Genomic DNA, 22,745 nt, shown 5'->3' on the forward strand with positions numbered 1-22,745 from the left:
CTTTAAAACTACGCAACGGATTTTGATGCGGTTTTCACCTATCAATAGAGTAATTCTTGATACACATGACTTTATCCAAGAAATAATAAGCAATTTAGATTCGATTACAATAATTAAAAACAAAATAATTTGTCTTCCCCTGAAACTGATACTACCTACTTATATGAGTTTTGAGATTTATTTACTAAGGTGGCGTTCATTTTAAACTGAAATAAATGTCATACACGAAAGAAAAAGTGACTAGAGTCCCAGGTGCCCAGGGCTGGCGCATACTGGCAGAGCGCAGAGCAATAGGTACTCTGAAAATCGACCCATTCCGCCGCGATTTAGATCCTGTACATACATACCTGTACCTACAATTGAACTGCAATTATTTAAATCATTTTGAAGAAATCATAACACGACAATCGATCATGTCGTTTCCATTTAATCCCTTTTTCGACTATAAGAATCAAGTAAAAGCCTTCCTACGCTTAGCTTTATAAAGGCACCCTTAATTATAGCATTTTTAAATCCATCATCATGTGACACGCACCTGTCGAGTTTCATCACCCCATCCGCGCGAAATGCATTAGTCAATATTAAAGACGCCGCGATAATTCCACAAAGGGCACTTCAAATCACACCCATCTCTTTCTGCTAGATGTCAAAACACCCCCTGCAGCCCGGAGGCTGGAAAAGTATCCCCCAGTATCTGTCACTTTGTATCAATTACCGCACCCAAACAACCGTGTCCGCGCGACGCTCACGCTCGGAAAGGCCTATCTGCGCACAAAGCGACAGTCGAATCGAAATTCAATTGTTAAAGATTGCTTTAATAGTACCCCGATTTCCACTCAAATCAGAAAAGAATTTTATCCCTTACGTTATGAACAAAAACAACGCTTAATGCCATAAATATAGGAGTCTGATTCGATTGACCGCGAGCCCTCGTAGGCCCCCTGAGGGTCGCACTGCAAACAACGCGCTCCCCTAAACGTTATACTTTGAAAACAATAATTTGTATTGCGTATCGAACGCGTCCATAAATAATAGAGTGATACTCCACTACAGACGGGAATGTTGGTTTGGTTGGATTAAAATAAAATAATAACATTGTTACCTCCCAACTATTAATTAAAAGCTTGACGAATTATTGACCTTAATTTAAAAAAATAGACTTGAATGCGAATTGCATCCGTTTATGTTAACTTAGCACTGAAGCAGCATAGCGCGGACAGTGTTCATATTTCATTTATTTTACAATACTGTAGGTACCTGACTATCTAAGTAAGATAACATCTCGTGGATGCAATGATTTAAGTTGTTATAATGGGTAAAGATATTGGCGCAGTGCAGTGCACATAATTCATTCATATGTTTAGGGTTGGAATCTCACGACATTTGATACCTGGGTACCAGAGGTACCTATCTATGTAATACGTCGTGTCGGGACCGGGACAAATCACGGAATGTAATAGTTTGTTCTGTGGGACAAATCAATAATATGGTTCGAATATGATGAATAAATAATACGCATAAGTATAGAACAAGCCTCTGGGTCACGAAGCAAGGTTTATTTACTAATGGCCCAGCTCGTGACCGTCTCCGTTTTAGCTTGGACAAAATGTTTTCGTATGCTTGACCGGCTGTTCTCCTCTACTACATGTCACATAAATTTCTCATTTTCCTTTCCTCCTATTTATGAGGTTCCTTTTATGAATAGGAACGATGATTATATGGATTTATTTTGTCTATTCAGCTTTTAACAGTTTTAAAAATGGCGGAGCCATGGAACCAGGGCTATAACCGCGAAAATCGAAATTCGCAAATTGCGGGCATTTTTCTCTGTCACTCTAATTACGCCTTTATTGGTGTAAAAGAGAAAGATCCCCGCAATTTGCGAATTTCGGTTTTTGCGGTAGCCCCACTGTATTGTAATGATGATATCATGACAAAAGAAAGTCAAAGTAAAAATATATACATATGGCGTTATTCATAAACCGTCATTGTCAAGTCTAACAAGCCCTTGATTATCGTTAGTCCTTATCTGTTATTTTGACATTTGTGGTTGTTAGAAGGGACCAAAATTTAACAGAGGTTTGCTAAGTTTTATTACTTCAAGTACCCAGATAGCCTACTTATTTTTCATAGCACATTATGACAACGCGATTCACTAAACTCTGGTATCCGCAGGCGCTCACAAAAGGTTATTAGATAACGGTTAGCCCCTTCCTAATTAAAGAATAACAAATTTTGTATACCCACTCAACAACATTTTTGTCTGTAGAATAATTGTATTATCCACGTCTAGTTTCACAATCAAATAGGAGTAACAAGCGTAACGGGGTTCTTTGATCAGGGCCTCGCTTTTCCGCGCTCATAAAGTTGTTATTACTCGTTTGTCATGGAGGCAGGAGACAAAATGGCGCCGCTTTATTACTTAGTAACACATTGCGAGCATATCTGTTTTATAGCTACCTTACGAGATAAATTTCCGGGAGACGGGGTGACAAGGCGGGCGGGGCGAAGCCACGCCCACTTTTTCTCGCTGCCGCGTGCCGGTGTCTGTCGGCGGACTCGGCGGATGTACTTTATCATTTGACTTTGCATCACGACTCGCCCGAGACTTCTTCCACTGATATTATTGCGTTTTCATTTCAGGGAGCCGCTGTAGGGAGTTAGGACTGTGCATTGACTGTTAGGTACATTATGCCGAGGCATAACTAGATATTAGATACAAGGATACAATGTTTCACATAGCTTGGGTACGGTGACAGCTGTCTCCATAGTACAATTTATAACCTTAAAACGCATTATAATATATATTGAGATGACAGCTGTCACTGTACCCAAGCTATGTGAACAATACTATAATTATAATATGTACGTGCTTAAAAGAACCTAGGGTCGGGTATTCATCAGTTGCCAGTGCCACTAGTACACAAATGGCCAAGCGAATATCTTGGGAACGCGACGTTGGCGCTTGGTGCGACTAAGGACATTAGATACCTAAGCACTTGCCTGCCCCACTCCCCAGTTAAGGGGATCCCATGCCCCAATGACCTTCGATCTGAATCCCTTAGTTTTCTAATGTTCTTTCTAGCTTATCATATTAACGGCAACGGCTTTAAGCAATATACCAAAGATAGATATAACTCCGTTATAGATGGATACAGTTTAAGGAAAAAACGTGCCTCGAAAATCAAGAAAATTTGATTCTCGTTCAGAGGGCGCTACTAGTTTTGGCCAACTGTCGTATAGATGGCGTTGACGGTCTCGTTTGTTATTTATCAATTTTAACGCATATCAGTGACAGAACATGGGTCAAAATCATAATAGTTATTTGTTATACAAGGGTGCAAAGTTGTATTTTACCCGCGAGTGTGAAATTGAAACACGAGCAAGCGAAAGGATTCTATAGTTGAACCACGAGCGAAGCGAGTGGTTCTAAAATAGAATTCTGAGCGGAGCGAGTGCTTCAACACACGAGAAGTAAAATACATTTGCACCCGTGTGTAACACAAAACTTTTCCCCTCACTATAGCGAGGAAAGTGCAACATCCACAGACGTTAGATCATTTTCATCACTAGAATCTCTTTTTTTTTACGATATTATAACAGCAAACACTGGAAATTCTGATTTTTACGTGAGTCGGTGAGAAGTGTTTTTAAGTAAAAAGTTTGTTGACAATGTCAACATTTCTGTTTTGACGTATGAAATGTCAACGATGCGTTTTGAAATTGCATCGACTCAACTTGTGCGTTCAGAATTATATTTAACATCATAAAAATCTAACGTTTCTTATGGAATTTTAAGGTTTACGACTTAAAATTATTAAATAAAACTTAATTTGGTATTTTTTATTAGATTCTCAAACCATTTATTTAATGATAATAAATATCGAACGAAACCATTATTATGAGCGTTTTACGTTTTGTTTGTTTGGAGCGTGTTTAAGTAAGCGACAGATCAAGCTACTTAAACACGCTCCATCCAAGGTCAAATTACTTTCCCCACTAGTGGATAAAATGCGTTTTTCCCCACTTGTTTTAAAGGATAAAAGACGGCTTTCCGAGCTAGTGAGGGGAAAAAATAATTAATGCAAATAAAAAAATCATTTATCTATATTTAAATACATTTTATCGTATTTTTATAAATCTTCATTTTTAGTTTTAAAGTGTGTCGACAGATGGCAGTGAATTTACTGGGGTTACAAAATTTACTATGACAGTACCGCTCTAGTATAAGTTACTCTATGAATATACTTATATAGTATCCCATGTGTACTTCAAAGTTCATTGTTTTCGAGATACTTGGCATCAAAGTTGAACAATTTTTATCCAAAAAACTGGTTTTCTGGCCATAACTTTTGTGATAATTAGTTTAAAATTAAAACCTAAGACAAATTTTTAGAGACGTCAAACACGAATCTAAATAAATAGATTTCGTATATGTACCTATGTATGATCTTTCATAGCAATCGAGATACGAAAAAAGTGTTTTTAAGACAATCTTTAAAAAAAAATCACAAATAAATAAGTATTCATTTTCAAAGTTCGGTAGACAACAAAACCGATAGCCGTTTGTCTTATAATAGGGATGACGACACATGTTGAATTTTATAAAAAATAGAGTAACATAGATAGCAAATGAGTAATTTATCACAATAATGTAGAAATTAAAATAATAATTCCCCGCAGGAGATTTTCACAAATAAAACAATAAAACAATACATATATGGAAATCATACAAAAGCTAGCGTGAGTCATTCTTAAATTGATAATTTTGAACTAAGTAGGTACATTGTCGTTAAGGATCACTGAAAAATAAACACTAAACCCTCGCGTTTTGAACACATATTTAATTATAAAAACGTGTCTACCGCGATTTAATTTAATTGTTTTTACCTTAAATTCCGACGTTTCGGCTTGCACCAGCTCTGCTGTGGTCACGGAAAGACTGACGTCCCAGCAAAATGTCAACGGAGATCTAAGTAAACAACACTAAACTACCCGAAATTAGTTTATAAAAATGTTCATGGTAGACACGGAAATTACCACTACCCCCGTTAAAGGATGTCATTCCGTACCAGAACCCGGGTGTCTACGAGATAATATAGAATGCAGTTGTAATTTTTCAACTTCCAAAACGGAAAAAAGTAAGGGTACCATTCGATTTCTTACATTTTATCCAAAAAAAGATTTCACGGCAACTATATACATAAACGCAATATTTCACTGACAAAAACGGAAAAACGCAATTTTCTTATTTTGTCCATACATTCAAAATGGGCTCTCAGTGAACTTGACGTCACGTTCACATATAGTTTTGTTTGGAGCGTTTCGCGAGTGAAGTACTTATTATGACTGTCGGACTGACTATCATTTCTGACTTTTGTATTGCTTTAATGCAATGGGTCCTATATAGACATTTGATCCTAAAAATAAACCTGATCGATTGATACCATTAATGAAAATTTGTCATCTAGCCTAATCTATATGTAGTGCAATAGTGGGAGATACGATTCAAAACTTGTCAAAAATCGATGAAAACCTCGGGTAGCTCCTTAGCAGCTCGCTCGCTCGATTTACGGACGAGTGAGACAAGAATTATTAATTTATGATAATTAAAGGTAAACATTTTTTCACTTCATACCTTTTTGTTAAGTTATAGAAGCATCTTAATTGACCGAAGCGTAGCGAAGGTCTACGGTTTGACTCGGGCATTTTGCTTTTGTATGTCCGGATGTTCTCCTCTACAGGTCACAATTCTCAACCGATTCTTGTGAAATTTTGTGACCAAATTCTATGATTAAATAGAATTTTTTTGTCGACCCGGTTTTTGGAAATTTTTCAAAATGGCGGAGTCGTGATAGCTCGCGCCCAAACAAATAGTCGTATCGATATCATAACAGTATTTTCTTTTTGAGATATCTTTACAGATTAAACGGCGAAAAATGCAGAAATGTTGTATTGCTGGTTTTGGCGGTATTTAGATGTTTAGTTTTTACTTGAGAATGAGTAGTCGTATTTCGTCAGCTTATATAAGAACTAGCATGGCATATTTTGCAAACAGTCGCTTTTTTCATTTGCAACGGGTGGTCCCTGGTTCGATCCCCGGTAATTGTATGCTGCTGCATAACTTTTTGTATTTTTTTTTCACTTATATTTCGTATTGTTTTTTATTTGTTTAATATTTTTTTATTTAAAAAAAATTAAAATAATCGTATTATTGATTGATCAAGCGCGGGCTAAGCGTATTCGTTTCATTTTTACAAGCTTTTATTTAACTAGACCTAAAAAATATGTTCTTTTTGGTTATTTTAATTTTCTAAAGTGTTCTTAACCGCGGAGCCATACATTTATTTAAATTTAAGTGGTTCTCCTTATTTCGAATTTCATATAATTTTATTTACAGTTTTTCTCCTAAAATACGTAGATTTTTGCACCATAAACTTTGAGGTTTAGGTAGTATAGATTCGTTTGTCTGAGTGGGTTTATGGAGCCAATTATTCAAATTCAATAAAAATTGAGAAAATTTTGCTCAAGGCCTGTCCGTGTGAGTGATCATCCATGTTAAACAAGATAATGAAGTTAAGATTAATAATAACTAACAAAGATGTCACTTTAGCACAGGTGACCTAGCTAAGTAGTGCCTAATTTGCTCGATATGTTGTGACATCGTGAGGTCGAAACGGGCCGATTTTTAGGGTTCCTTATCCATAGGGTAAAAACAGGACCCTATTACTTACTAAGACTCCTCTGTCCGTCTCTCCGTCTGCACGTCACCAGGCTGTATCTAATGAACCGTGATAACTAGACAGTTGAAATTTTCACAAATGATGTATTTCTGTTGCCGTTATAGGAATAAATACTAAAATGTACGGAACCCTCGGTGGGCGAGTGCGACCCGCACTTGTGTGGTTTTTAGAGTTTCGAGCGCTTGATTTCGTGTGGCTCCCTTCAATATATCTCCACTACTAAGCATTTCAATACTTTTATCAAAAATTAGCCAGGTATACAGGGTGGTTTGGGTCAGTGAGGGCAACTACCAGATCCCGTGCTGCTACGTGAAAATGGTCTTAGAAAACCTTCCCTCAATTTCAAATTGATTGATATTGAGATTGGGGTTTACAGATTTTAAGAGAAAAACATAGGTACCTACAGGATGCAAGAAAAAGGTCATTTTTGACAAATGCCTGCGGTGCCCTTTTTCTCTTACCTACAAGCTTTTCACTGTAGGGTAGGGCAAAGCCCAACATTCAGGTCTTACATACAGGGCGCCTGCTTAACGCTATGAGGTCCCTAAGATACCCTATGCGGTCTTCGCAATAACTTTTCCACACCACGCTTCAGGTCAACCACTGCGGCTGTGTCCCTAATAGTCCTAATACAGACTTTCCCCATGTTTTTTTGATGCCAATCCATCCCATTCCTATCCACGATCAAAAGCTTGTATTGGACCATAAAAAACTTCCGCCTAGGAAAGCCACAAATCGAGGAAAACTTTTCCCATACAATTTGTATGAAATGAAAACTTTTATTTTTCACATGCTATTTTTTATGCCAATCGATTCCATTCCTATCCAGTATCAATAGTTTCATAGGGTAGAGTTCAACTAAATGGTCCTACTAAAAAGCCACAATAATTTTCAAAGCGAAATTTATAAACCTAGAAAGTATTATGCTGAAGCGATCAAAATCAAAGTGATTTGTTAAGATTTAGTTAGTGGAAACCGTTTTCTCCCGAAATGGAAATTGTATAAAAAAACCAGCCAAGTGCGAGTCGGACTCGCCCACCGAGGGTTCCGTTTGTAGTATTTGTTGTTATAGCGGCACTGTCTAGCTATCACGGTTCATGAGATACAGCCTGGTGACAGACAGACAGACAGACGGACAGCGGAGTCTTAGTAATAGGGTCCCGTTTTTACCCTTTGGGTACGGAACCCTAAAAAAGTACCTATTGTCTGTAGCTATTCTACCCTCTTATTTAAACCATCCTAGACACATCCATCTTAAGCTAGGCTCGCGAGGTCTACAGCTCACAGAGCCACTAGTATTTTAGCTGCTTAGATCTGTTCTTCATGGCTCTTATGACGTAGGTATTATAATTATATATCTTAAACTGATAGTTTAAATCTCAGGTGAACAAAACCGCGTCAGGAGGGGTGTCGATCATTTAACCAAAATCTGATGTCGAACATTTAGCCATGGCCATATAAATAATAGTTATTTGTTATACAAGGGTGCAAAGTTGTATTTTACCCGCGAGTGTAGAATTGAAACACGAGAAGTAAAATACATTTGCACCCGTGTGTAACACAAAACTTTTCACCTCACTATAGTGAGGAAAGTGCAACATCCACAGGCGTTAGATCATCTTCATCACTGGAATCACTAATTTTTTTACGATATTATAACAGAAAACTCTGAAGTTGTGTATTTTTACGCGAGTCGGTGAGAAAAGTTTTTAAGTAAAAAATTTGTTGACAATGTTGACATTTCTGACGTATGAAATGTCAACGATGCGTTTTAAAATTGCATCGGCTCAACTTGTGCGTTCAGAATTATATTTAACATCATCATAAAAAAAACAACGTTTCTTATGGAATTTTAAGGTGTATGACTTAAAATCATTAAATAAAGCTAAATTTGGTATTTTTTATTAGATTCTCAAACCATTTATTTAATGAAAATTAATATCTAACGAACCATTATCATGAGCGTTTTACATTTTGTTATCTGTCAAGCTACTTAAACACGCTCCATCCAAGGTCAAATTACTTTCCCCACTAGTGGATAAAACGCGTTTTTCCCCGCTTGTTTTGAAGGATAAAAGACAACTTTCCGAGCTAGTGAGGGGAAAAAATATTTATCAGTACGGTTTTTACTCACTATTAACATGTCGCCAAGAGCGACTAAAAATAATAGTGAGTAAAAACCGTACTGATAAATATTTTGAAATATGTCTCCCGATAGTTTAAGTGCGGCCATATAAATGTTATTTTTTTATGAAAAATAAGCTGCAATCAAACCAAAACTTATACATATAAATATGGAAACTAGTTACACCAAATAAACAGATGTTAATTACATAGTAATACCATGATAATTACATAGTAATTCGACTTATCATGGGTACATTACATACCTCATTCCGAAAAATTGTATGCCGAATTTTATCATTTCGATTTTTAAATGCTCGACCCATCAAAATTCCGATGATGAAAATCACAAAGATTTATATTTTCGAAAAGCAGAAAAGCCGAATTTTGTACATTCCGAACCACATAATTCTAATAGTGACAAACACCGAATTTAACATTTACGAGTTTTGAAATCACGATTTCCGAATTGCCATTATTCCAAAATTTTAAATTCCGATTTGACGTGATTCCTATTTTTAACCGACTTCAAGATTTCAAAGGAGGAGGTTCTCAATTCGGTTTTTTTTTCTTCTTTTTTTAATGTTTGTTTCTCCATAACCGTCATTTCTGGACCGATTTTGAAAATTCTTTTTTTGATTGTAAGTATATACATACAGATTGGTCCCGTTTTTGTCAAAAAGCAGTTCTGATGATGGGATCCATGAGGAATCGAGGGAACTCCTCAAATGTTAAAGGCATACATATGGTGATTTTAGTATTTTCATCAACAAATCAAGCACTTACATTTAAAAAGAGTCATTTGATGAAGTGGAACTGCTGATGATGATCAGAACGGAACTCTTCAATGACGCATAGTTCACGTTTGGCGATTTGTCCTCTTCGTTATGTTTGTTAAGCAAGTTAGGTTTTCAAGAAACATTTTTGTCAAGCTCGAGTTCTGATGATGGGATCCATGAGGAATCGAGGGAACTCCTCAAATGTGAAAGGCATACATATAGTGATTTTTGTATTTTTATAAACAAATCCAGCACTTCCATTTTAAAAAGTGACATTTGATGAAGTGAAACTGCTGATGATGATCAGAACGGAACTCTTCAATGACGCATAGTTCACGTTTGGCGATTTGTCCTCTTCGTTATGTTTGTTAAGCAAGTTAGGTTTTCAAGAAACATTTTTGTCAAGCTCGAGTTCTGATGATGGAAACCATGAGGAATCGAGGGAACTCCTCAAATGCGAAAGGCATACATATAGTGATTTTTGTATTTTTATAAACAAATCCAGCACTTCCATTTTAAAAAGTGACATTTAATGAAATGGAACTGCTGATGATGATCAGAACGGAACTCTTCAATAACGCATAGTTCACGTTTGGCGATTTGTCCTCTTCGTTATGTTTGTTAAGCAAGTTAGGTTTTCAAGAAACATTTTTGTCAAGCTCGAGTTCTGATGATGGGTTCCATGAGGAATCGACGGAACTCCTCAAATGTGAAAGACATACATATAGTGATTGTTGTATTTTTATGTATGTATGTATGTATGTATAAACTCTTTATTGTACAAAGACATAGAACACAAATATGGCACAGAAATAGGCAGTACAAAGGCGAACTTATCCCTGTAAGGGATTTCTTCCAGTTAACCTTTGAGTAGATGAGAATTGATGAAGAACGGTAGACAAATATAGCACTGCGTACAATAGACTAGAGGAAAGTCAATAAATTTATAAAAGAGGGCGAAAATAAATAAAATAAGATAAAAAAATTTATAAACAAATTCAGCACTTCCATTTTAAAAAGTGACATTTGATGAAGTGGAACTGCTGATGATGATCAGAACGGAACTCTTCAATGACGCATAGTTCACGTTTGGCGATTTGTCCTCTTCGTTATGTTTGTTAAGCAAGTTAGGTTTTCAAGAAACATTTTTGTCAAGCTCGAGATCTGATGATTGGATCCATGAGGAATCGAGGGAACTCCTCAAATGTGAAAGGCATACATATAGTGATTTTTGTATTTTTATAAACAAATCCAGCACTTCCATTTTAAAAAGTGACATTTGATGAAGTGGAACTGCTGATGATGATCAGAACGGAACTCTTCAATGACGCATAGTTCACGTTTGGCGATTTGTCCTCTTCGTTATGTTTGTTAAGCAAGTTAGGTTTTCAAGAAACATTTTTGTCAAGCTCGAGTTCTGATGATGGGATCCATGAGGAATCGAGGGAACTCCTCAAATGTGAAAGGCATACATATAGTGATTTTTGTATTTTTATAAACAAATCCAGCACTTCCATTTTAAAAAGTGACATTTGATGAAGTGAAACTGCTGATGATGATCAGAACGGAACTCTTCAATGACGCATAGTTCACGTTTGGCGATTTGTCCTCTTCGTTATGTTTGTTAAGCAAGTTAGGTTTTCAAGAAACATTTTTGTCAAGCTCGAGTTCTGATGATGGAAACCATGAGGAATCGAGGGAACTCCTCAAATGCGAAAGGCATACATATAGTGATTTTTGTATTTTTATAAACAAATCCAGCACTTCCATTTTAAAAAGTGACATTTAATGAAATGGAACTGCTGATGATGATCAGAACGGAACTCTTCAATAACGCATAGTTCACGTTTGGCGATTTGTCCTCTTCGTTATGTTTGTTAAGCAAGTTAGGTTTTCAAGAAACATTTTTGTCAAGCTCGAGTTCTGATGATGGGTTCCATGAGGAATCGAGGGAACTCCTCAAATGTGAAAGACATACATATAGTGATTGTTGTATTTTTATGTATGTATGTATGTATGTATAAACTCTTTATTGTACAAAGACATAGAACACAAATATGGCACAGAAATAGGCAGTACAAAGGCGAACTTATCCCTGTAAGGGATTTCTTCCAGTTAACCTTTGAGTAGATGAGAATTGATGAAGAACGGTAGACAAATATAGCACTGCGTACAATAGACTAGAGGAAAGTCAATAAATTTATAAAAGAGGGCGAAAATAAATAAAATAAGATAAAAAAATTTATAAACAAATTCAGCACTTCCATTTTAAAAAGTGACATTTGATGAAGTGGAACTGCTGATGATGATCAGAACGGAACTCTTCAATGACGCATAGTTCACGTTTGGCGATTTGTCCTCTTCGTTATGTTTGTTAAGCAAGTTAGGTTTTCAAGAAACATTTTTGTCAAGCTCGAGATCTGATGATGGGATCCATGAGGAATCGAGGGAACTCCTCAAATGTGAAAGGCATACATATAGTGATTTTTGTATTTTTATAAACAAATCCAGCACTTCCATTTTAAAAAGTGACATTTGATGAAGTGGAACTGCTGATGATGATCAGAACGGAACTCTTCAATAACGCATAGTTCACGTTTGGCGATTTGTCCTCTTCGTTATGTTTGTTAAGCAAGTTAGGTTTTCAAGAAACATTTTTGTCAAGCTCGAGTTCTGATAATGGGTTCCATGAGGAATCGACGGAACTCCTCAAATGTGAAAGACATACATATAGTGATTGTTGTATTTTTATGTATGTATGTATGTATGTATAAACTCTTTATTGTACAAAGACATAGAACACAAATATGGCACAGAAATAGGCAGTACAAAGGCGAACTTATCCCTGTAAGGGATTTCTTCCAGTTAACCTTTGAGTAGATGAGAATTGATGAAGAACGGTAGACAAATATAGCACTGCGTACAATAGACTAGAGGAAAGTCAATAAATTTATAAAAGAGGGCGAAAATAAATAAAATAAGATAAAAAAAATTATAAACAAATTCAGCACTTCCATTTTAAAAAGTGACATTTGATGAAGTGGAACTGCTGATGATGATCAGAACGGAACTCTTCAATGACGCATAGTTCACGTTTGGCGATTTGTCCTCTTCGTTATGTTTGTTAAGCAAGTTAGGTTTTCAAGAAACATTTTTGTCAAGCTCGAGATCTGATGATGGGATCCATGAGGAATCGAGGGAACTCCTCAAATGTGAAAGGCATACATATAGTGATTTTTGTATTTTTATAAACAAATCCAGCACTTCCATTTTAAAAAGTGACATTTGATGAAGTGGAACTGCTGATGATGATCAGAATGGAACTCTTTAATGACGCATAGTTTACGTTTGGCGATTTGTCCTCTTCTTTATGTTTGTTAAGCAACTTAAGTTTTTAAGACATATTTTTGTCAAGCTCGAGTTCTGATGATGAGACCCACGAGGAACCGAGGGATCTCCTCAAATGTGAAAGGCATACTTATAGTGATTTTTGTTTTTTTATCAACAAATCCAGCATTTACATTTAAAAAAGTGACATTTGATGACTGATAATGATCAGAATGGAACTCTTCAATGACACATAGTTCACGTTTGGCGATTTGTTCTCTTCCTTATGGACCCAGACCTAAACATGGACCCGGACTCGGACCCGGACCCGGGTCTGAACATGGACCCCAACTCGGACCCGGACCCGGACCGAACTCTGACCCAAACTTGGACCCGGACTCTGATCCGGACCCGGAAATGCTACTAGAAAAGTGGGTTAGGTGGGTGGTTGGGTTTTGATCTGCGATTCTCACAGAACAGAACTGCTATCAGAAAAGTAGGTTAGGTTAGAGCTGTGACCCTTACAGAAACGAAATGCTATCAGAAAAGTAGGTTAGGTTAGGTTAAAACTGCGACCCTTACAGAAACGAAATGCTACTAGAAAAGTGGGTGGTTTTACCTCCTTTTCTACATTATTAGGCAAAAGATGCTGCCTTTTTTATTTCATTGCCTGGAATCTAAGAGTGCACCATCAACAATAAGTGAACTTTCAGCGGCATCCCCCATTGAAGTCGGTTTTTTTCTTAAAAATTATAAATAATTAAATCCATTTTCTGTAAGCAGGTTCCTTCTGTGGAAGGTTGTAATTCTAACCTAACCTAAACCTACTTCTCTAAAAACTAGGGATGTACCGACTAGTCGCCGACTAGTCGGGAAAGCCGACAATCCGGCCACATTTGTAGTCGGCGATTAGTCGGCGACTAGTCGGCCAAAATGGCCGATTAGTCGGCCTTTTATTAGTTACCGAAAAACAGGTCATAAACTAAATAAACAGCAAATACATTTGATAAAATTTCCATTTTATTCAATTAAATTAATTATACTTTATACCTGTTAAGGGTGCATACGAATATTGTCATTCAATGGCATGGAATATTGTCATTCAATGACAATTACAAACGTTTTATTACAGTGCCTATGTAATTTTTATTATTTGAGGCGTCTTCAATTAAATTACTAGAACAACCTCACAAAACGCGAGTCTCTTAAGAAAAGTCTATTTTGCTCAAAATTCTCAAATGGCAATTGGCTTATTCATGCATAATTTTTGTATTTTTCCTTCAAATACAAACTTTATGCATTTTTATTAGAATATTTGATGCCGTAATATCTTGTAGCATATGCATTTCCTTGGTTAAATTGTAATTTAATTGCTTAAAATGTGAAATAAAATGCATTAAATTACGCGCAAAAAGCTAAAACGACGAAAGGAGCTAGAAAATTGTTTTACAAATGCATCCTAACTTAGATAAAGCTGCTGCAGTGACCATCTGAATGTAAACTTTAAAGAGAAATAATGATTTATGAATTTGGCCGACTAGCCGACTAGTCGGCCGACTAATCGGCCATCCGAGCGCCGATTAGTCGGCTAGTCGGCCAAATCAATAGTCGGTACATCACTACTAAAAACAATTCTTTTTAGTGGGGGTCGCCGCGCCGTTCTAACTTAACCTAACCCACTTTTCTAGCGACAGTCCATTTTCTTGTCTTGGGGGTCGCAGTTCTAACCTAACCTAACCCACTTCGGGCAAGAGTTCGTGTTCTTGGGGGTCGCTTTTTTTTTTTTGTTAGGAGGGAAAAATGCATTACGCATACCACCCGGGTGCGGGGGGTGACCCGAGTGGTTATGTGGGACTCCCGTCTAGGCTAATGAGGCCCACGGTGTACCCACTAAAAACCCCCCATATGCCGCCTCGCCGCCCTATTGGTGGGGTTACAGGAACGCTTGCGCTTGTCATCTGCGACCCCACCGGCGGCAGCCGCCCAGGAGCGCGGCTCCTTCGCGACTGCCCGAAGGCCCTTCACGCTAGGCGCGCCAGATGGTAAGACGCGCCTTCCTCCTCGGCTTCCATTCTGTATTGTAGCGGTCCCCCCCGAGCCCGCCACAAGGAAGCCACGGGCGCCAGGAATATCCCCGGCGCCCGGCGACAGATCAGGTCTATGGTTCTGCCGCAAAACCACAACTCGGCTGCAGAGGACAGGGAGAACGGCACATCGTAACACCGACACTCCTCTTCCTCTGCAGCCCCACCAACGCCGCTACAGCGGAACGGCCCCGCCAAGTTCGCAGGGGATAGGGAGAGTGGCGCATCGAAATACCATCACTCCTCTTCCCCTGCGATCCCACCTCGGCCGCCAAGGATAGGGAGAACGGCTTACCGCAATACCGACACTCCTCTTCCTCGACGGTCCACCTTCGGCGCATCACAAGCGGGCTAAACCAGCCCACTTGGAGCGTCCTCCTCGGGCCAGCCCGCGACCCAAACAGGCCGGCCCTGGTTGCCTCTTCGCTTCACCGTGGGTGACCAAGCCACGGTTACTAAGCCCCTCCACCACGACAAGGCGAGCAGCCCGCGGGGGGTCTTGGGGGTCGCTGTTCTAACCTAACCTAACCCACTTCTGTTACGTAATCCACTTTTCTGGCAACAGTTCGTTATCTTGGGGTTCGCAGTTTTGCCGAATTTATTTATGCCGAATTTTTATGCCAAAATATTTTATGCCTAATTTTAGAATGCCGAATTTAATTGACTATTGGGAGTTTAATATCCGTAACATACTACCGCACCGCACCGCGACCTTAGTGCGGTGCGGTGCGGTAGTGTGTTACGCTTTAAGAACGAAAAAGTAAAAAAATTAAAAAGATAAAATATGTGTGTTTTCGTAAATATTGCAATCTAAAAATGTTATTCGCTCGGGGTTATTTTATTTATCTTCACATTCACACATGTAAAAAGTCTCCGATTGCAAGTAAGTCCTAAGGAAAAAAAATATTATGTACTTTATTGTCTATTAGGTACTTTAATTACTGTTTTTGCAAAATTGCCTTGTCTTGTTTGGTTTCCACGCATTCGATATGAAAATTAGTGTTTAACTCGGGTGAAAGGCACCATTTCCGTCTCGGACTATTGGCGCTCTCACTGCGTTCGAGCGCCAAACTACAGGTATGAGTGCCTTTCAATTTCAACCCTTGGTTAACAATCTAATATATATGGGTACCTAAGATTTAAATTGGTACGGTTTTAATTTTTTAAGAATTATGTACATCATACTTAGCGTCTATGCGCGTAGCATCGCTACGGAGTCGCTACAAAATACTACAAATTGATTTTAGATAGCATATAATCAAACTTTACGTGTTAGTTAGGGTTCATCCATCAATTACGTCACACGAATTTTGAGGTTTTTTGACCCCTCCCCCCGCCTTGTCACACTTGGTCACGTTTGGCAAACCCCTCCCCCCCCCCTGGTGTGACGTCACATTTTTTTCAATGAAATCGGCAAATCGAATTAAGTATTATTAATATTTTATGAAAATATTTTTGACAAAAGAAATATTAGTAATTTTATAATCCAAAACTGATTAGGAAAGTTTTTTTTTTTTATTTATTTATTTACAACACAAACAGTCATAATATGCATGTTATATATGTTGTACACAATGTACGAATTGAGACGAATGATTAAAAACGATCATCGTTCCAAAAACTTGTTATTTAACTGTACAGTGAATAATATAATTTAAATAAGTTATAGTGACGTCACAAAGTTTGTGACTCCCCCCTCCTTCCCCTTGTCACATTTTCTTGACCCCCCCCCCCCCCCCCCAACCCAAACGTGTGATGTAATTAATGTATGACCCCTTACCTAACATCAATTGTTTAGATATTAGTACAAGAAGCAGAATTAAAATGGAATTATAGAAGAAGTAAAATTGTTATCGATTTGATATTCGCTCTCACCACTGTATGAATGACATCATATACTTATATATCAAATCAATAACGAATTTTTAAATTTAAATGCGCTCTAGGGCCCCTGATCTTTCGGCGAGACCATTTGACCATTATTGCTTTGTCATCGCATTTTGGTAGCTACTTTTTTATTATTATTTTAAACGAGCTAGATTTATCCGACTTGTATTTATGACTTAATCATTACGTGTATTGCGAAATAAAATAGTAGAAATTAGATAAAATGGAACTCTAAAATTGCCATACTAAATTGTTGCCATGTTTAAGCATTTTACATCAAAAATGTGACAGTTACGTAGGAAGTGGCGCCCTCAATAATTTTCCACAATTTCTTGTCGGACTCTATAGGTAGTTAGAATTTAACGGCCTCCTAGCTTAGACAGTAGTGACCCTGCCTACGAAGTATGAGGTCCCGGGTTCGTATCCCGGTACGGTCATTTATTTGTGTGTTTATCATAAATAGTTCCTGAGTTATAGGTGTTTATGTACGTAAGTATATCGTTGCCTAATACCTAATATAAATATAAAATATAAGAAGTACAATCTGTGCTTAGTTTGGGGCTAGGTAGATGTGTAAGATTGCCCTTCTTTTTAACCCCCTTCGCAAAGAGAGGGGTGTTATATATGTTTGACGCCAATGTCTGACTGCCTATCTCTGTGTCTGTCTGTCTGTGGCATCGTAGCGCGCGTGCGCTAGGGATAGGAAATGGCATGCAATTTACGAAATAATTCGTGCTTACCGTCCGTAGTTGTTTTTATGAATGTCAAGCAAACGATCGCTTCGCCGCATTCTGCGTAGGAACTGAAGAATATTGTATGGAGTAGGAAACGTGCGTTATTGTCATGTGCGTGTCCGCTGTAAAAGGGTTAATCCTATATCGTACTAAGCGATTTGGGAAATAACATGCGTATCGAGACAGTAGCCGCTTAAAGTTTTGTTCGTATGTATATGTAAAACGCTGTCAATTTTATTCAGTGTAGGTAGGTGCAAACGAGTTAAAAAATGTTTCGACCTATTTTGTAACTTTATGTACAACAAGTGCTATGAACACGACAGTAAACTAGAGCCATCCAATTACTGCGAAGCAGGAACGCGTGAACACTCGACGACCCGACACAGTCACTCGTAATACACATGGAATACTGGCTGTTACTCCGCGGCCCCCGCAATTAGAGTTATTTTTATTTTATTACAAGGAGATAAAACAGAAGCATACAAGTGAAGAACAATATAGACAGAATATACATAACTATTATAGATTTAATACCTATTAAATTCTAATATAATAATAACTATTATAGAGTCTTACTAAGATGGCATATAGTCGAGAAATTCGGACGGGCACCGCCGTAGCGGGGTGGCCTAGAGGTTCATGGCGTTAGCCGCGATAGCTAAAGACGCCGGTTCGAATCCGGCCTTCACCACTGGAGGGCTTCGTCACTTTTTCTTTAATATATGACATCTATTACAGTTTTTAATTTATATATAGTAGTGTGACTACTTAAAAAAAAAAAAAAAAAAAAAAAAAAAAATGATTTGTTCCCAAACTTGTTCATAGATGGCAGCACCAGTCTCTCTCGCTACAACGTAAATCCGTAAGGAGTTCGTGTAGGAGGTGCAAGCGCGCACTGCTTGCCCTTAGAGCTGGTCAAAGACGCCTAGTCTTACTAAGATGGCATATAGTCGAGAAATTCGGACGGGCACCGCCGTGGCGGGGTGGCCTAGGGGTTCATGGCGTTAGCCGCGATAGCTAAAGACGCCGGTTCGAATCCGGCCTTCACCACTGGAGGGCTTCGTCACTTTTTCTTTAATAAATATATGACATCTATTACAGTTTTTAATTTATATATAGTAGTGTGACTACTTAAAAAAAAAAAAAACAAATCAAAATATTTAATAAAATAATTTGATTTGTTCCCAAACTTGTTCTTAGATCAGAGAGTCGTGACACAAGCTATTTTTAGGGTTCCGTACCCAAAGGGTAAAAACGGGACCCTATTACTAAGACTCCGCTGTCCGTCTGTCCGTCTGTCACCAGGCTGTATCTCGTGAACCGTAGACAGTTGAAATTTTCACAGATGATGTATTTCTGTTGCCGCTATAACAACAAATACTAAAAAGTACGGAACCCTCGGTGCGCGAGCCCGACACGCACTTGGCCGGTTTTTTTAACTTAAGCAACAATGTTGGCTGTCAAACAAGCTGTCAGTTTCGTCCTGTCATTTCATTTTAATTTTACTTCCAGGTTGCAGTTTTTTAATTTACCGCATTTTTTTGTGAGGTGTCTAACCAGACTTTATTTACACATTGCGTTTACATACTCGCGTTTGCTATCTGCTTTGACATTCGGCTCGCAAATCATACGAGTGTATAACTGCAGGGCTAAAGATTCCTATTCCCCGTTTTTTTTTTCAGATTAGAAATTTTATAACCTCAAAAATAGTGATAACTTTTCCTCCAAAATTAAATCTGAGTAACTATGCACTGAATTATAGTGTAGTTTACATATTATTGTACCGCAATATTAGATATCATAGGAACCCATTTTCGGAAGAAAAAATTAATTACCGCTACTTTCAGGGTTAGAAAAATTCTAATCTTAAAATAAAAACGGAGTTTTACTCCTAACTACCTAACTGTGAAAACCGGCCAAGTGCGAGTCTCACCTAATGGTACGAGTTTTAAACTTTAACTGGGTCGATACCTCAGGTTCATCCAGTACCTAAATAACTCGCCAATGTCACATCAGAGTTCAGGCTGAATTACAAAATATATTTAGAATTATATCTTTTTTTAATTTTTTTCATTGGCGAACAGGTCAGGATTACATTACCCAACAAAGTTGAGGTCAAAACAAATATGGCTATTCTTGTGACAGTTGCATGTGACCATACACAACTTTGGGAACAAATCAAATTATTTTATCAAATATCTTGATTTGTGTTTGTTAAGTAGGTAGTCACATATACATATTTATATATTTTTTATACCACGACGGTGGCAAACAAGCATACGGCCCGCCTGATGGCAAGCAGTCACCGTAGCCTATGGACGCCTGCAACACCAGAGGTATTACATGCGCGTTGCCAACCCTTTAAAAACCTGTACACTCCTTTTTTGAAGAACCCCATACTGTAGCCCCTCGGGAAAACCTCGGCAGGGAGCTCATTCCACAGCCGAAGCGTCAGCGGGAGGAAATTCCTCTTAAACCTCGGCAGGGAGCTCATTCCACAGCCGAAGCGTCCGCGGGAGGAAATTCCTCTTAAACCGCACAGTACGCGACCATTTAGGTGCTAGGGTGTGAGGGTGAACGCCCTGCCGATGGCGAGCGGTGCGGTGATAGAAAGCGGCCGTTGGCATCATGTCGAACAATTCTTCAGAGCACAGCCCATTGTACAGGCGGTAGAACACACACAAGGAGGAAAAATTTCTCCTTAGACTTAAAGGTTCAATACCGCTTGTGAGTTTGGAATCGTCGACAATTCGTACGGCGCGCCTTTGGACTGAGTCGAAGTATATATAAATTATAACCCGAAAATAGATGTCATAAAATCAAGAAAAAGTGCCTAATATACCTAAAATACCTAAAGCAAATTTTCATTGATTGTTAAGAATGTGTAAAGTCTAAGACAAATTCATGCTTCTAATTTTACATCTACCTAGTGTAGATGGGGCGCTGTATGGCTTCGTATCGTACATTATAGATACCTACGGTAACTCTATACCTCGTGTTTTTTTAAAAAGCATTAGAAAAAGGGTAAACAATCTTGAAGTGTCTCTTCACTACTTAGTTACCACTACCAAAGATAGATATAACTCCGTAATAGATGGATACAGTCTAAGGAAAAAACGTGCCTCGAAAATCAAGAAAATTTGATTCTCGTTCAGAGGGCGCTACTAGTTTTGGCCTACAGTCGTATAGATGGCGTTGACGGTTTCGTTTGTTATTTACCAATTTTAACGCATATCAGTGAAAGAACATGGGTCAAAATCATAAAAATAATTAATGCAAATAAAAAAAATCATTTATCTATATTTAAATACATTCTATATCATTTTTATAAATTTTCATTTTTAGTTTTAAAGTGCGTCGACAGATGGCAGTGAATTTACTGGGGTTACAAAATTTACTATGACAGTACCGCTCTAGTATAAGTTACTCTATGCCACTACACAATACACATAACGACGTACAGCGCCATCTAATTCATGTGTCAAACTCTCGGGCACGACTTTTCCTTAGACTTTATATATCTAGTAAGCACTACAATCCATAATTCTCTGCTATACACTAATCTATTTTCAGTTCAATTACTGTGAGTGAAAATCTTCGAATGTGAAAGCTATAGCCGACGACAGGTCTCGTTGCCGCAGGCAGAGAAGCCAAGATTAGATGTCTCGTTAATAATTAACTTGTGTAAAGAGTTGAGTGCGCCATACAATAGGATTCCAACCCTCCGCTGTCTTTTTAGTTTACTCAGTTGCCATTCTCAACTGGATGTATTGACTCAATTTTCTTAAATATATATGAAGAAGCCCGGTTGCTAAATTTTTACGCTGTTGCAATAGCACAGGTAGATATTTGCCTTGTTTAGACTACAAATTAAAATATATAAACCATTTCATCTTTTTATTTCATTACAGACTTCTTTTTGTTAGGACAATTTGGCAAATAGGTACCTACCTAAGACGCTATATTAAGTTGATTAATGCACGTACTTATTATTTAAACAAAATAAAACTAGTGGCTCTGTGAGCTGTAGACCTCGCGAGCCTAGCTTAAGATGGATGTGTCTAGGATGGTTTAAATAAGAGGGTAGAATAGCTACAGACAATAGGTACTTTTTTAGGGTTCCGTCCCCAAAGGGTAAAAACGGGACCCTATCACTAAGACTCCGCTGTCCGTCTGTCCGTCTGTCTGTCTGTCACCAGGCTGTATCTCATGAACCGTGATAGCTAGACAGTTGAAATTTTCACAGATGATGTATTTCTGCTGCCGCTATAACAACAAATACTACAAACGGAACTCTCGGTGGGCGAGTCCGACTCGCACTTGGCTGGTTTTTTTATACAATTTCCATTTCGGGAGAAAACGGTTTCCACTAACTAAATCTTAACAAATCACTTTGATTTTGATCGCTTCAGCATAATACTTTCTAGGTTTATAAATTTCGCTTTGAAAATTATTGTGGCTTTTTAGTAGGACCATTTAGTTGAACTCTACCCTATGAAACTATTGATACTGGATAGGAATGGAATCGATTGGCATAAAAAATAGCATGTGAAAAATAAAAGTTTTCATTTCATACAAATTGTATGGGAAAAGTTTTCCTCGATTTGTGGCTTTCCTAGGCGGAAGTTTTTTATGGTCCAATACAAGCTTTTGATCGTGGATAGGAATGGGATGGATTGGCATCAAAAAAACATGGGGAAAGTCTGTATTAGGACTATTAGGGACACAGCCGCAGTGGTTGACCTGAAGCGTGGCGTGGAAAAGTTATTGCGAAGACCGCATAGGGTATCTTAGGGACCTCATAGCGTTAAGCAGGCGCCCTGTATGTAAGACCTGAATGTTGGGCTTTGCCCTACCCTACAGTGAAAAGCTTGTAGGTAAGAGAAAAAGGGCACCGCAGGCATTTGTCAAAAATGACCTTTTTCTTGCATCCTGTAGGTACCTATGTTTTTCTCTTAAAATCTGTAAACCCCAATCTCAATATCAATCAATTTGAAATTGAGGGAAGGTTTTCTAAGACCATTTTCACGTAGCAGCACGGGATCTGGTAGTTGCCCTCACTGACCC

At 38.1% G+C, this 22,745-nt stretch overlaps 2 protein-coding genes across 3 annotated transcripts in view; one reads left to right on the forward strand and one right to left on the reverse strand.

The window, feature by feature from the left end:
* Positions 1 to 22,745, forward strand: part of LOC134743612 (E3 ubiquitin-protein ligase TRIM9) — a 381,810-nt gene that overhangs the window by 60,695 nt on the left and 298,370 nt on the right. The gene's annotated exons all lie outside the window — the stretch shown is intronic.
* The window catches only part of LOC134744311 (diencephalon/mesencephalon homeobox protein 1-like), a 55,260-nt gene that overhangs the window by 9,122 nt on the left and 23,393 nt on the right, over positions 1 to 22,745 (reverse strand). Inside the window, exon 1 of one of the 2 annotated variants that reach the window (XR_010128076.1) lies at positions 4,891 to 4,948. The exons of the other annotated variant lie outside the window; for it this stretch is intronic. The gene's annotated coding sequence lies outside the window, so the exon portion shown is untranslated. Of the gene's footprint in view, positions 1 to 4,890; positions 4,949 to 22,745 lie in introns of those variants that run through there. 2 annotated transcript variants of the gene reach the window in all.

Source organism: Cydia strobilella, chromosome 1, assembly GCF_947568885.1.
Source record: "Cydia strobilella chromosome 1, ilCydStro3.1, whole genome shotgun sequence".
Lineage (NCBI taxonomy): Eukaryota > Metazoa > Arthropoda > Insecta > Lepidoptera > Tortricidae > Cydia > Cydia strobilella.